Source organism: Ailuropoda melanoleuca, chromosome X (genome assembly GCF_002007445.2).
Source record: "Ailuropoda melanoleuca isolate Jingjing chromosome X, ASM200744v2, whole genome shotgun sequence".
Classification (NCBI taxonomy): domain Eukaryota; kingdom Metazoa; phylum Chordata; class Mammalia; order Carnivora; family Ursidae; genus Ailuropoda; species Ailuropoda melanoleuca.
The window spans coordinates 94,723,939-94,737,094 of record NC_048238.1 but is presented as its reverse complement, the minus strand read 5'-3'; the positions used below and the strand labels follow the sequence as shown (position 1 = coordinate 94,737,094).

General features: G+C 43.1%; 1 protein-coding gene across 8 annotated transcripts in view; it reads left to right on the top strand.

Moving 5' to 3' along the window:
• The first annotated feature begins 85 nt into the window (after positions 1-85).
• MBNL3 (muscleblind like splicing regulator 3) overlaps positions 86-13,156 on the top strand; it is a 106,976-nt gene continuing 93,905 nt past the window's right edge. For 5 of the 8 annotated variants that reach the window (XR_004622371.1, XM_019803454.2, XM_034649246.1 and 2 more), the window contains exon 1: positions 87-391. The gene's annotated coding sequence lies outside the window, so the exon portion shown is untranslated. Of the gene's footprint in view, positions 392-13,156 lie in introns of all 8 variants that reach the window. The other 3 variants (XM_034649245.1, XM_034649248.1, XM_019803453.2) reach the window with 1 other exon arrangement.

Genomic DNA, 13,156 nt, shown 5'->3' with positions numbered 1-13,156 from the left:
TGGGGGCCGCGGGGCGGGGAGGGGGGGCCGGGGGGAGTGCAGGGATCGTCGCCTCCGTCCAGGAGTCCCCGTGCGCGTGTCTCTCGCCTTGTCATTTTACACCCCACAGCGGCGACTCGGAGCAGGGTTGCACGTCCCAGCCATGAAGTTCTGTAGGTGGGGCGGGCTTTAATTTGCTTATATCTAATGATTTCAGGAGCCTCGCTTTAAAATGGCGGCATTCAGTACGCACCCCTGCTAAAGGCTCTCCCGGCACCGGGGCCACCTCGCGCAGCGCTGCTTTTGCTTCTGCCGCTAACAGATGGCATGTGTCGCTGTCGCTGCCGCTGCCCCCGCCGCTGCCGCTGAGAGCAGGACCCCTTAGCCCCCGGGTTTGCGCTAGCAGCATAAGGTAAGGCTGGAGATAGGTTGGGATTTGTGAGAGTGGCTGCCTTCCTAAGACGCCACCGAAGGCAAACGCCTTTTAAACTTTAGTTTTCCAAGTGGCAAGTAGAAGGAAAAGTAATCCTGCAACTTTGTTGCAATTTTAGGGCTTTGATCTTTCCTCTTCTTCCTGTTCTTCCGTCTTTCTTTTTTTGTCTACTTTCTTTTTCCTCCGTGTTCTTCTTCCTTTATGTGTGTGTGTGTGTGTGTGTGTGTGTGTAATTTAAAGGAATTTCTTGCGTGGCATATCCTCAGCAAGTGCTTTTAACAACGAATGCCCCCATGTTCATGCGAGATCGTGAGCAGTACCACAGCTTCCTTGAAGAGCGGTGTCTTCTCCCGCTCTGGATCGACACATTTGGCAACTTGCTTTTACTACCCGCATTTGAAGGGCGTGAGGCTAGATCTTAGGAGACTGTTAAAAAGGTAACTTTATTTTTAGCATTCACACAGTCAGCTTTTATGGTAAGGAAACGCCATTAAATCAAGAGGAGGCTCGAAACTTAACATTTGGGTGATTCATTTGTGTAGTGTTAACATTACTGTAGTGGACCTACTGTGTGCTTTTCTGACTGCTGTCTATTAATTGATATGTATAGATACAACAGTGAGGGTGAATTTATTGTATTGCCGTAATTAAGGTAGTGTGTTTTAGAGGAGTTCTTTTTTCCTAGATGTTCCTGAATTGCTTAATTGAGCACGGATCTCCACCTACGGGATAAAGCCTATGATTAGGAGCTGGTATCCTATCTCTACACATGTATTAACTTCGTGGGAAAGTATCCATTAAAACAAAATTATTACAAGATTTAATTTTGAAATGACTGCTAATTTTTCACTGTGTTGACTCCCCGCTTTGATCGATAAGTCTGGGTAATTACTGATGTAATGGTTGGAAAGCGGACTCTTTGAAACGGCAGTACAAGTGACTAGGCATCCTTAATACAATTCATCCGAGGTTATTTTTTCCCCCTCTGATAAAAGGCATATTGACAACGAGGCTTACTTTACCAGAGACCTCAGATTTTTCTGATTATATTCATATTTCATATTCTCTTTTTTGCCTATGCAGATGTTTAAATACTTTTTAAAAGTTGTTTAAAAAAATTTTTTCCCAATATGCAGTACCTTTGAGGGATGCCCTGATGTTCACTAAACATAGTGTAAAAGGGCTTTTGCCCCTAGCCAGCTGACATTATTCTGCCTCTGTCTACTTTTTACTTCTCCCCCAAGCAAGAGAAGCCACTTGGCTGATAGGCTCTCTTGCTATTAAATTTAGCAAGCTTCGGGGAGGGGGTGAAAGAGATTGTTTTGCACCTATTAAAGAAGGGTGCAGTTTTCCTGCCCAGGTGCTGCAGAGTGCCTAGAAAGGTAGAAGTGAGCCGTTTACAGTGGAATTTACTATATAATAAATTTTGCATCAGTGTTTCCAGATCATTGTTCGGAGAAGTGTGTGGGGGATTCATTGCTTCACATCCAAAAGGAGAGCTCCTACAGGCAGAGCGAATAGATAACCTGCATCCTACATCCTTGCCCGGGGAAGGGGGTGGAGGGTGACCAAAACCGACTTATCCCATCTTTAGTGCTTAGAGACTTAGAGCCCAGTTCAGCAAACTTGGCCTCCTGATGTGCTGCCTTCTTGCTGAATGACTTTGGACCAAGCGCATCCCTTAAAAAAAAAAAAAGTGAAAACACTAAACCTTGGGGCCAGAATAGACAAGCTAAACCAGTGTCAGTTAGCTAAAACTAGAATAGACAAGCTAAACATTTTGCCAGTTAGCATTCTGCAGCTCTATATAGTGATGAGATTGGAGACCTTGCATGAAAACATCGGTGGAAGGGGTTTGCCAGAAAAAAAATATTTTGAGGGCGAATTGATATAGTGCGAGGCTGGAGGTGGTGACTGCATGGTTTGCTCTACTTCTGAGAGCTGCTTCATTTCTCTAATTTCCTTTGCTGCTTTAAGCGCTCCTAATGATTCCCAGGACTACTATAAAGTACCTTTTTTTCTCCTCAACTGTCCACTGCAGGCATTTCGTAACAGCTGCTTTTCCAGGGGGATAAAACGTATGAGTATGAGCTGGTACCCAAAGCATCTTTGGTGTTCCCTTGCGCCCACCCTTTACCTAAGCAAAGCCTCGCACAGAGCAGCTACTTGGGAGATACTGAATCAAAAAGAAGAATGAATCATTTGTAAACTCACAAAAGAGCAGATTTCATGGCCAGCTTTTAATTGCGACAGCCCATTCTGGGGTACTTGCAGGAACCGAAACATTTAAAGTAGATGAGAAGGCATGCTCTCCTAATTGTCTGCGTTCTGTTTGCTTCTCACTGAAATGCTAGGCTCTGGTGTAGTTCATTTTTCTGATCAGTAGGTGCTTGATGATCTGCCCAGCTCTACAGTGTGAGAAAGTAACCACAACAGCTTGGGGGGGGCTGGAGAGGTTTTGTCTTTTGAGGCTGTGCGGCACTGCACGTGGTGAAATAGGGACAGTCTCTGGGCTGCTGTGCAGATGCTGACAATATAGTTTGAAGTACAATTTTGTTCTCTACCCAGCTGTCTTTAGATGTGAGACGGAGGGGATAGGAGGAAGGGGGTGAGGGGCCATCAAGTGACGAAGGTTTTCGTTCCTAAAATCCTGCAGTTCTCCTACTTACTAGCACAATAAATTCAGGAAGGGGACGGGATTTTGCTGTTTGGAAATAAATAATGTTGGCTGATAGGGTGGCCAACAGGGTTTGGGGCACAGCAGACAAGAATAAGTTACAATACATGTTTGACAAGTAATCTGATCGTGTAATTAAAGGTGGATAATGGTCACTGCCATGTTAAGACTATCAAGTGTCTGAAAGAGCACAAGGCTGCGGTCACCTTTACTTCTTCAAGTTTCTATCATGCGTGCTGTTGCGTTTTCTTAAACGATGTCTCATAGGCTGAACAGATGGATTCCCTCCCACCCCGTTCTCAGTGTATGTGATGTCACAAAACAGAAATCAGAAGTTGTGTTTTTTTGTGTGAGCTCTTTCTGCCTCTCCTGAGGTGTGTGATACAGTTGTCACTTTGAAAATAGAAAGAAATTTGTACCTCAGATAAAACGAGGTGGCAATTTTTTTTTCTCTAGGAGAATAAACTGTGTTTGGGAGCAAAGAGTTTAATTTTAATTACCAACCAAACAGCAAACACAAATTATGACCAGAAAGAAAGCAATTAGATCTGTATTTATGTGGGCTTTCAGATCTTAAGGAAACCAGATGGTTCCAAGGCACCCAGCTCTTCCTGAATGGTTCTATATCGCCTCAAAACAGCCAGATGACAGTGTTGGAAAGACAACTTTGAGGATTAGGATAAATAAGGTATCTATTACATTATCAAGTGTTCATGACATCCATGTGACCTAAAAGGGATCAGATAGGTATTTTCCCCCCCAGCTCATTCTAGTAACAACATAGTATCAATCCATCATTTATTTCTGCTTCGTATTAAATGGAGTGGCAGTGTTTTTAAAAAGATTGGTGGGAAGCATAATGCAGTCTGGAAAGAGGGACCTCATTTTTAGGTGAGAGATTAAGGTATTCCCAAGTGGTCTGGACACATCCACAGAAGCGCACATATGCGTGCGTACACAAATTAGTCGTCACTTTGGAACAATTTATACAGCTATGCATTGCTTTCTGCCTGAAGGATTATGGGAAAATACCTATTCAATTCCAGGCAGTTAACTTTTGGAAAAAGGATACTCAAGAGGAAGGAAGAATGAAAGGAAGCTTGATTTAAACGCACACGTGTGTGTGTGTGTGTGTGTGTGTGTGTGTGTGTGTGTGTGTCTGTGGTGTATGTATGTATGTGAATATAGTATATGTATATATCCACATGTATATTCACATGCATATGTATATGACACACATGTATTTTCTCCATCTGTATGTACATGATGCTTTTTAAGAAACTCAAGCATAGTCACCCCAGGACTCGATAACAGCCGTGAGAACAAAGTGTTAAGGGGAAGAAAGGAGCCTGGTTAGAGATTTAGGAATCAATTAGGCACGCTTGTTAAGTACTATGTCCACCCTCAAGGCCTACTTCCATCAGTGCTAAGTTGGCTGATGAGTAGGAGTGATTTGTTTCCCATTTTAAGCAGGAGTTTGTTTTATGCCTACGTGGCGGGTAAACCTAAGGGGCCCAGGAAGAAAGGGCCTCCAATTGAGAAAGGCAGTCTGGAAAGAAATGCGGGGGATTGGTGCTAGAAACTTCCGACAGGCTATTTGATCTCGTGAGGCCACCGGAGCGTCCTAGAGCCTGGCGGTTTGCTGGCTCTTCTTTTCCACTTTGGATCATTCAGATTGCCTCCAAATTGTCCTCATCAGATTCTTTGCATCCCCTGCACTTGGTGTGGAAGTTTGAGAAATGTTTCTTCGGGCTTATTCGGGGTCCCTGAATGTCCAAGTCACTCATTAGGCAGGTGGCTGGGTCTTCCGACCTCTCATCCTCAGTGCCTGGCACGTAGAAGGCTCTCCATAAAAGTTCGTTAAATAGGCGGAAGTGTGGCTTAGTCTTTCTAACTTGTCCTTAGATTTTTATGAACACCTTTCCTGTGATGTCAGGTAGCAGTATCTCTATCTTTAGTGTCCCCCTGGAGTGGGTTCAGGGCTGAGTCCTCGCAGAATGGCCTACAAGCCAGCTGCTGTGTTTTTGCCACGTGCAGTTGTATTTACTGTGCCCGCCTCCCGTCCCTGGGAAATCAGTCTTCAACAAAAAGTTCTATAGAAATAGTTCTGCAAACTGTTGCACCAGATTAAAAAAAACAAAACAAAACACCACACACACACACACACACTCTCACACACAATGAGAAACACTGGGACTCGGACGCCTCGTGCCATGCGTCGTTTAGAAAGTGATGAAGTCACAGACAAAAACCAAAAGGACCCTGAGAGCTGTCTCATTTGCAGTTAAACATGGATTGCCCATTTGGAGATGAAATTTGCGTAGGTTTTTATTTACCAAGACACAGGTATGAATAGCGCCTCTTTTTACTGGATCCAAAAAGCACAGTCCACGCGGTACAAGAGACAAGAGCTGCCGTTTCAGATCTCCCACAATCAGCTTTTGCGGTCTCCCCTTATGTGGCAGTATGAAGAGACCAAACAAGGGGTTAGGGTTTTTTTTTGAGGGGGGGTGGCCTGTTAGAAAAAAAAAAAAGAGCGAGTAAAAGAACCAGAGAGCTTGCATTTCACCTTTTGTCTTGCAGTCTTCAACCTTCATGAGGGAAAACAAAACAGTGCAAAACAAAAGCACTGTGTATAATATTAGCTTGGACATATTTCCTTTAATATAATTCCTATTTTGCTCTTTACAAATCGAGACAGTGAGGTGGTCACATGCTGTTAAGGTGGCTGCTTTATTACGGTGAGGTTCAGGCACCATATGATGCTTTTTCTGAGTTGCTAAAAAAACATATGGAGACACATTCAGCGAGACCCATGGCACAGTGGAGATTGCCTTTGTCCTCCAAAAAGTTGGCGTTCAAGCGATGATCCAGTCGTGGGTGCTGTTTTGTTAACACGCACAGTGATGTTTGTCAAAATGCTTGCTGTCTGTGATGGATGAGGAGCCCGAAGAAGAGGCCTGTATTCTTTTCCAAAGTGATTTTGAGAACAATTTAAACTCCTACCTCGTTTATGTGAGCATTTTTCCTAAGTAATTGTATAGCACGAGGAAAGACCTTCTTAGCTCACCCAGAAGTATGAAGTGGAAAAATTGTACACATGATAAGCTCACATTTTAGGTCTAAGGGCTTCCAAATGCAGAAAACGGGGTGGGGGTGGGGGTGCCAAGATAACCTGAGCTGTTTCATGGATGCCTGTGGCAGTGGCCTCAGGTAGAGAGAGCTTCCTGAGAGCCTGGGTCTGGGCTCTGATTGACAGGCACCCCAAGAGAGGGCCTTTTTGAGAAACACCTTAGGTTTGGGGGAGGCACTTTTGCCTAGACAACGTGCTGCCTTGCTACCATGTATGAATCCTCTTTCTCAGAGAGAGAAACCTGGTTTGGCTGGGGGATTCATTTGCACATACTGAGAGCCTCAGCATAGTGATAATAGGAGGGCAAAATGCTTTTACTTTCTGGCTAAAACTCCCCTTCCAAAACTCCTTTGTATTGAGAAGTTGACAGGCTGGAACAATGTGGCATAGGGCTTGGCATTTCACACTGCTGGAAAAAGACAAGAATACCTCCACGTGTGGCAAAAAGTGTGATGATGATGACAATAGTAATAAAAGGATCTAAAATATGATTCCCTTGGAAAGCTGTCATCCGAGCACGCGTTTTGAAGTCGCATTGTGGGATGGTGAGAGAGAGAGCCGGGGCAGAGAAACCAACTCTAACAAGTGAGTTCCCCTTCTCTGGGATGCTGGAGTCCACAGTCCTCTCCCTTACTAATAAAATAGTGCTGCTGGGAATTGATCTTAAATGAACAGGAAACGATGAGGCTAGCTAATGTCCAGTTTCAGAGGCTTCTTTTACTAATACAGCCCATTCCTGTAGTCCTTAGAATGCACGTGTTCAAGCGACTGGCCGTGTGATCTGTGCTAAGTAAATTGGGGGGGTGCTGTAAAAGTCACATTTTTTTCCACTGTCAAGCCTCCTCCTCGCCTTCTGTCTATCCCCAAAGAAATTTCCATATTTTTAGCTATCGAAGAAAGCAGTTCAGACAGAGATGCTCAGAATCGGTGACCAGCAATGACAGGAAATGCTGGTTGTGCCCCCATTCTCCTTCGTGACTTTGTGAGACCACAGCTGGCTGATTTGCTTACAGCTTCCTGTTTGGGGGCTCTTTGGGTCAAAAGTAGCAGTGCTTTCCATATAGATTTTTTTTTTTTTTTGCTTTATTCTGTAAGGCCACAATAAATCTGTCACTGGACTGCATGTTTTGTATATTTTATGGACTGTATCATGTGGTTTGAGTTTAATTTGGAAGGCAGTGCTTTTATAATCAAGAGTCCCCCCCACACACACGTGCAGCTTTAGGGTCTGGGATTGCACGGGGCCTTCGAAAGTTTATAGCTCTATTTACACAATAGTGATTGCCGAGGAGGGCATTTCCTGCCAGTTAATGACCGGTTGGAAAGGCCAAAAGTCCAAATCCAGGAGGAGAGGACTATTCATTAAATGCCACGGAGGGACCAAGGCTCTTTTATCAGGAGGTGGTGAGGAGAAAGTGAAACCACATTCTGCCTTTTGAAGAGCTCAGAGCAGCGTGGGCAGCGCCTCATGTGGATCCGGGCTTCGTGGTATGGGCAACGGAGCCGCTTTTCAGGACAGGAACCAACGAACTGGCCCACAGGTTGCCAAATCAAGCCTCGGGTGGGTAGGGCATTTCGTTTTGGGTGACGACCCAGTGGAGAAGGGACAAATAAGAGGAGGGCCCCAAACTGGCCCACGTATTTATTCATAACTGTGGGGAAATGCTCAACCTGTAAGATCACATGATGGACTTTCCTAGTTGGTTGAATAGCTGATCGTTGCTAAAGTGGACGAGAACTTGGGGATGGAAGGAATGATCTCTTTTCAAGGTCAGTTTCACAGGACACCAATATTCCATTTTGATTCCCTGATAATGAGGGTAAATAAAGTGCACTAGGCACTTTGCCTTTTGTGGAAGTACCTATGAGGGTGAGGGCCGTAATATTAACCGTTTAACCTAAGACATTCCCAGGAAACAGTTGTGTCCCCAGTATAATTCTTGCCTGCTGTAAAGCAGCTGAGGTGTGAAGAGTTTGGCATTGATTTAGAGCAAAAACAGAGTCAGACCGATATTAGGTTCACATCCAGGAATTCCGGACTTCCTGGCTTGTCCTTCACTCCCTTAGTTTCCTAAGCCTTCAATTTGCCAAAATGTTAAATGTTCATGAAAGATAAACATCTGTTCCCAGTTCTTTAGTAGACACCGCCACACGAGGGAGGTTGTGTGACACCCCCCACTCCTGAACATAGCTTGATCCTTTACCTTGAAATTTTAATTTCTTTCATATCTTCCACATTGTGAGGGGAGTGCAAGGGGTGGGCTGGACCTCTAAAATAGAGGCGGTCATTACAGGCCAGACACCTGGCTTTCTTCATGGGATTGGGTAATCTGTCACTTGCACAACAAACCAAATATTAAGTTTCATTTTTGAATCTGGCAAATGTCGTTATATACTTTTTTAAATATCCAGTAATCCAAGGATTTCTGGTCATTACCAGTTCACAAAATGAAAGAGTTTTCTGAAGTTTAAAACACTCTACAAATGAACTGTATACCCATTACCGTTGTTGCTATTAGATGAGACCTCGAGGAGATTTATAAACAGAGTGACTGGATGAGCTACAAAACATATATTTTTTTTAAATGCGATTTTATTTTTTGAACAGTCGCGAGTTCGAATGTTAAGATACACTAAAATTTCGCGAGCTCAGGTTAAAGACAATATTCTGGTTTACAAAATGTTTCAGACTAAGAACAAACAAGATTTTTCTAAGTAGATGTTCTATTGGCCTGAAAATTAACCCTCGTTTATAATTAGCACAGCTGCATTTAAATAATGATCCAAAAAACGTTAGAAGTATCTTGTTCTAAGAGATTACATACGTACCCTTCCATCTTGACATTATTATTTTGTTTAGCAGACTCTTTATAGGTTATTCAAAAATATGTTTCAAGGTGGCTCAGGTAACTATCACAGTCTGTCCTGGTGGCATCAAAGTTAACAGAGATTTACCCTATTTATGGAGTCAATGTTACCTCGTGGTATGGAAAAAGTCTATTCGTTCTATCATCGTAGTTTTTAAGTGGTAGGCAACAACTCGTTAACGCATGATGAAATCCATTTAGTAGGTTGTGACTAGCACTGTTTTAAACAAAATGGAATAAAATAGTGAGAAAACATCAGAATATATCATGTAGGAAGGTTAGATATTTTTGGTGAGAATTTTTCAGATCTAGACACATACGTACTTAGGATGTGAAATGTGTTTCTTACTATTTGTTGCTGGCAGTGCTTTCTTTAGTGGATGTTATTTCAAACTGGGTCAGTAATGTTTCGTCGTCTGTTTTTGAGGGGAAGGTGGTCAAGGGATGCCGGGGACTAGGGTGCTGACATATTGAGCAAGGTTAGTTAAGCACCTCGACAGTCAAGTGTCTGTTTTTCAAACTGAGAAGTGAGACGTACTGCCATCGGAATGCTATGAGGTTTAATGTCTATGGTATTCTGTAATCCTGAAGAGATGCACTTTTTAAGTATTACGTATTTACTGACTGGTATTGCTAAAACATGAGACACAGAAAAGGCAAAAGAGGACATCTTAGGAAAAAAAAAACACTAAAAATCTTGGGATAGTTGGACCTGAGTTGCTTCTAGCAGGGAAGGAATGGTCAAGAAAATTTAAATGTAGGGAAAAGCCCACCTTATTTTAGGATGAGTTAAATGTATGTTACAAGAGTTCAAAAATTGCTTTTGAATTTTTAGAAATCGAAAACGGTCCTATCCAGAGAAAACATATTTGCAAGAAGAAAGCTGATTTTTAAACAAATATAAATGTACGCGTTTACCAAGTATTGGAAGAAAACCTGAGCGCGGTTGTTTTTTCTGCAGCGAACAAAGGCACACATTAAATGAATTTGAAAATTGTGGATGGGAGGCAGAAGCCGAGCGTCTGTTAAATATACCTAGGATATTGATGCGAATGATTATACAAATAGAGAAGACAATAGCCACCTAGGCTTTCTCGTTACTATTTTATACTAATGAGAATTAAGCCCAATAGTAGAAAAGAAGAAAAAGATTTACTCACAGGAAGTATTAAGAGATTGGAAATACCCTTAGAAGCCTGGACAATTTCTACATATTCCTTTGACTTAAATAATTGTCAGAGGAGAGGAAAATATTGCCTTCTGGGGCTCTTGGCATCTCCAGTTGGATCCTAAGGATTTTTTGGCTTCGCTCCACACACACCCCCCCACCCCGCCCTCAGTTGCCTCCCAGTGTCACTAAATCTTACTGCTGCTTTCTCAACTCTGAGAATTTGAAATAAAATTAGGCTTTTCATTAGAGACATTTAAATGTTAAACTTAAGTTACCGCACTGAAAATAAAATACAATCTCAGTTCTAATGAGTTGGTAACTAAATTCTGTCATTGTAAATGAGTTCTCCCTCTTCAGATACACCCTATTTCAAACTTAAGAATAGAAAAAGACTTACACAGCTAATGGTTGTGTAATTAGCGATCAATTAATGAAATGAGATGTAAAACAAATTAAGCACAATAATAAAGTGTTACTCCATCACACCCCGCCAAAAAAACCCCACCAAAAAACCTGGTTACATACGTTACTGTATTAACGATGAGAAAAACGAACACGCACTGATGGGTGAACCTGCAGACCTTTCCAGATCCTGGGAGTGACAGCTTTTAGCGGTTTCTCATTCTGTTCATTAAGGCTCTTTAGAAAGCGTCACTATGTGTGTTTTTAGGCTGGAGGATAACTTTGCTTACAGCATTGACTGCACCATAAACAACATTTACAGAGTAGCATAGAGTAGGTGTAATAAGGCGTGGGCATTTAGAGCGTGAGTTAGTCAGGATTTCCAGCTGCAGTAAGCATATGGTTGGTTGTGTGTTTTAGGCAAACAAAATCAGTCATTGGTTTGGGGATTCAGCTCCTTTTTTTTTTCACTTTAGCCTTCTGGGGCTTTGGTTATGGAATACTTGGCAAATGATTAGTGATAAGAAAAAGCTATGTAAGAAGGTATGCTAAACCAACTAAACGCCAAGCTCTCATTTCACACGGCATTCTACCGTTTCTCGGCGCGTCTGTGAAATATTATGATACCTCGCGTGACCATCTGCCAAATTACATTTAAAACTTTGAGGTGGACACAGGACTCAAGACCTTCAACAGGTGAGTTCCTTTCGTTTATCGTGAACAAAAATTTCCCTCAAAAGGCAATGAGACCTTGAAGGCAAATGGACTTCTAGAACAAAGAAGGAAGATGGAAAAGAAGAGAGAAATGTTAGGTTTGCTAGTCTTTTTTTTAAGATTTTATTTATTAGAGAGCGAGAGAGAGCACAAGCAGGGGGAGCAGCAGGCAGAGGGAGTAGCAGGCTCCTCGCTGAGCAGGGAGCCCGATGCGGGGCTCTATCCCAGGACCCTGGGATTGTGACCTCAGCCGAAGGGAGATGCCCGACCATCTGAGCCACCCAGGTGCCCCTAGATTTGCCAGTCTTTTGCTGGGATAATCCCTTATCCCATAGTCCTCATTTTTGTGGAACCCTATGGGCCAGAAGAAAATGAAGACATTGATATTGCTGTTGGCTTATCCATGAGGAAAACCCTTTGGTCTGATGCACTGCAGCCATTAGCACTTTGTAGGGAGCCTGTAGTGATGAGGTAGAAGGAAAGCAAAAGCCTCATCATCTCAGCTCGAGGACAGAAGCCCCAGCTCCTATTGCTCCTCATGGTAGGTAACCATTCAAACCAAACCAAACCCTCTCGAAACCAGAGGTGCTTTGCTTTCAAGTGAAAATCAGCTGGGTCTCCTTGGGGTCCTATAAAGGGAGTATTGTGACTTCTGAGATGGCCTACTTTTAGCTTCCTAAAGCAGAGGAGACTTAGGAAATAGGAAGTCAGAAGATAAAACCAACAACCATTGCTTTTTTTTTGTGGCACCAACGGTCCCTTTCTGATTTGCTCGGTGGGAATAGTGGCAGAGACTGTCACCAGGTGAGATGTCAGGGGCCTGTGACTTCCGTGGACACATGCTTACGCTGGTGGGCCCAGACAGGGTGACACGGGCTCTTAGAGTCCTTGAGTGGCAGCTTTTACTACCACCTTCACCTCCAGGAATGTCTTAGACTTTTAAATCAATCTTAATATCCGTAGGCAGGAGTTTATATATAGGAATAAAATTTGAACCCCCATTTTCACACCCAATAAAAACGTCCTATAATAGGTGTTTATTTAGAGTCAACTGACATTTATTGAACAATTACTGTATGCCAGATGCTCTACTAGGGTGCTTTCATTTTGTTATGACAAAATTTCCTTTAGCTATGAAATACCACTGGTTCTATCTGGCAGATTCTCTCCTTGGCATCTAATAGTTATTAGGCTAAAAATGGCACCTTCAATTCTTTGCTCATTTTTCAGTACCACCCCCTCCCCCCCAACACACAATAATTTCTTCTTTGTCTGGTCCTGTTGTCTTCATCACTCGGGGACCAACTCATATCCTCTGGGCAGCCTCTTCCATCAGCGAAGACATTTGTCTCCTGGGAAGTCAAGCCAACATTGATCTCTCACTCATCCCGATAGAACACACACACAAAAAAACTGGTTTTGCTCTCTTGGTGGCTGGTGCTGCAGTCGGATAGGAAATGTCCATGGATGAAGAGTTAAGGAGTCAGGACAATGATGTCGAGTGAAACAGCGTGTAGAAAACCCTAGAACAAAGTTGAATTGAACTTGTCCAGAAGGCAGAGAAAGTAACAGAGCAGCCATGGGAGTCGTCACTCACCTCTAGGAGTGGCCAAGGCCGCCTAAGGAGCACGGAGAAGGAGGGGAGGAGGAGGGATCATCTCTTTGATTAAGGGAAGAAAAGAGTGCTGTTGTGTGTTTAAGGTAGGAGTGACTTAGATCATGCTTACTGGCAGGCAGCGACTGCGTTAATATGCCCAGTAGTACTCGTGCAGCCAGATTA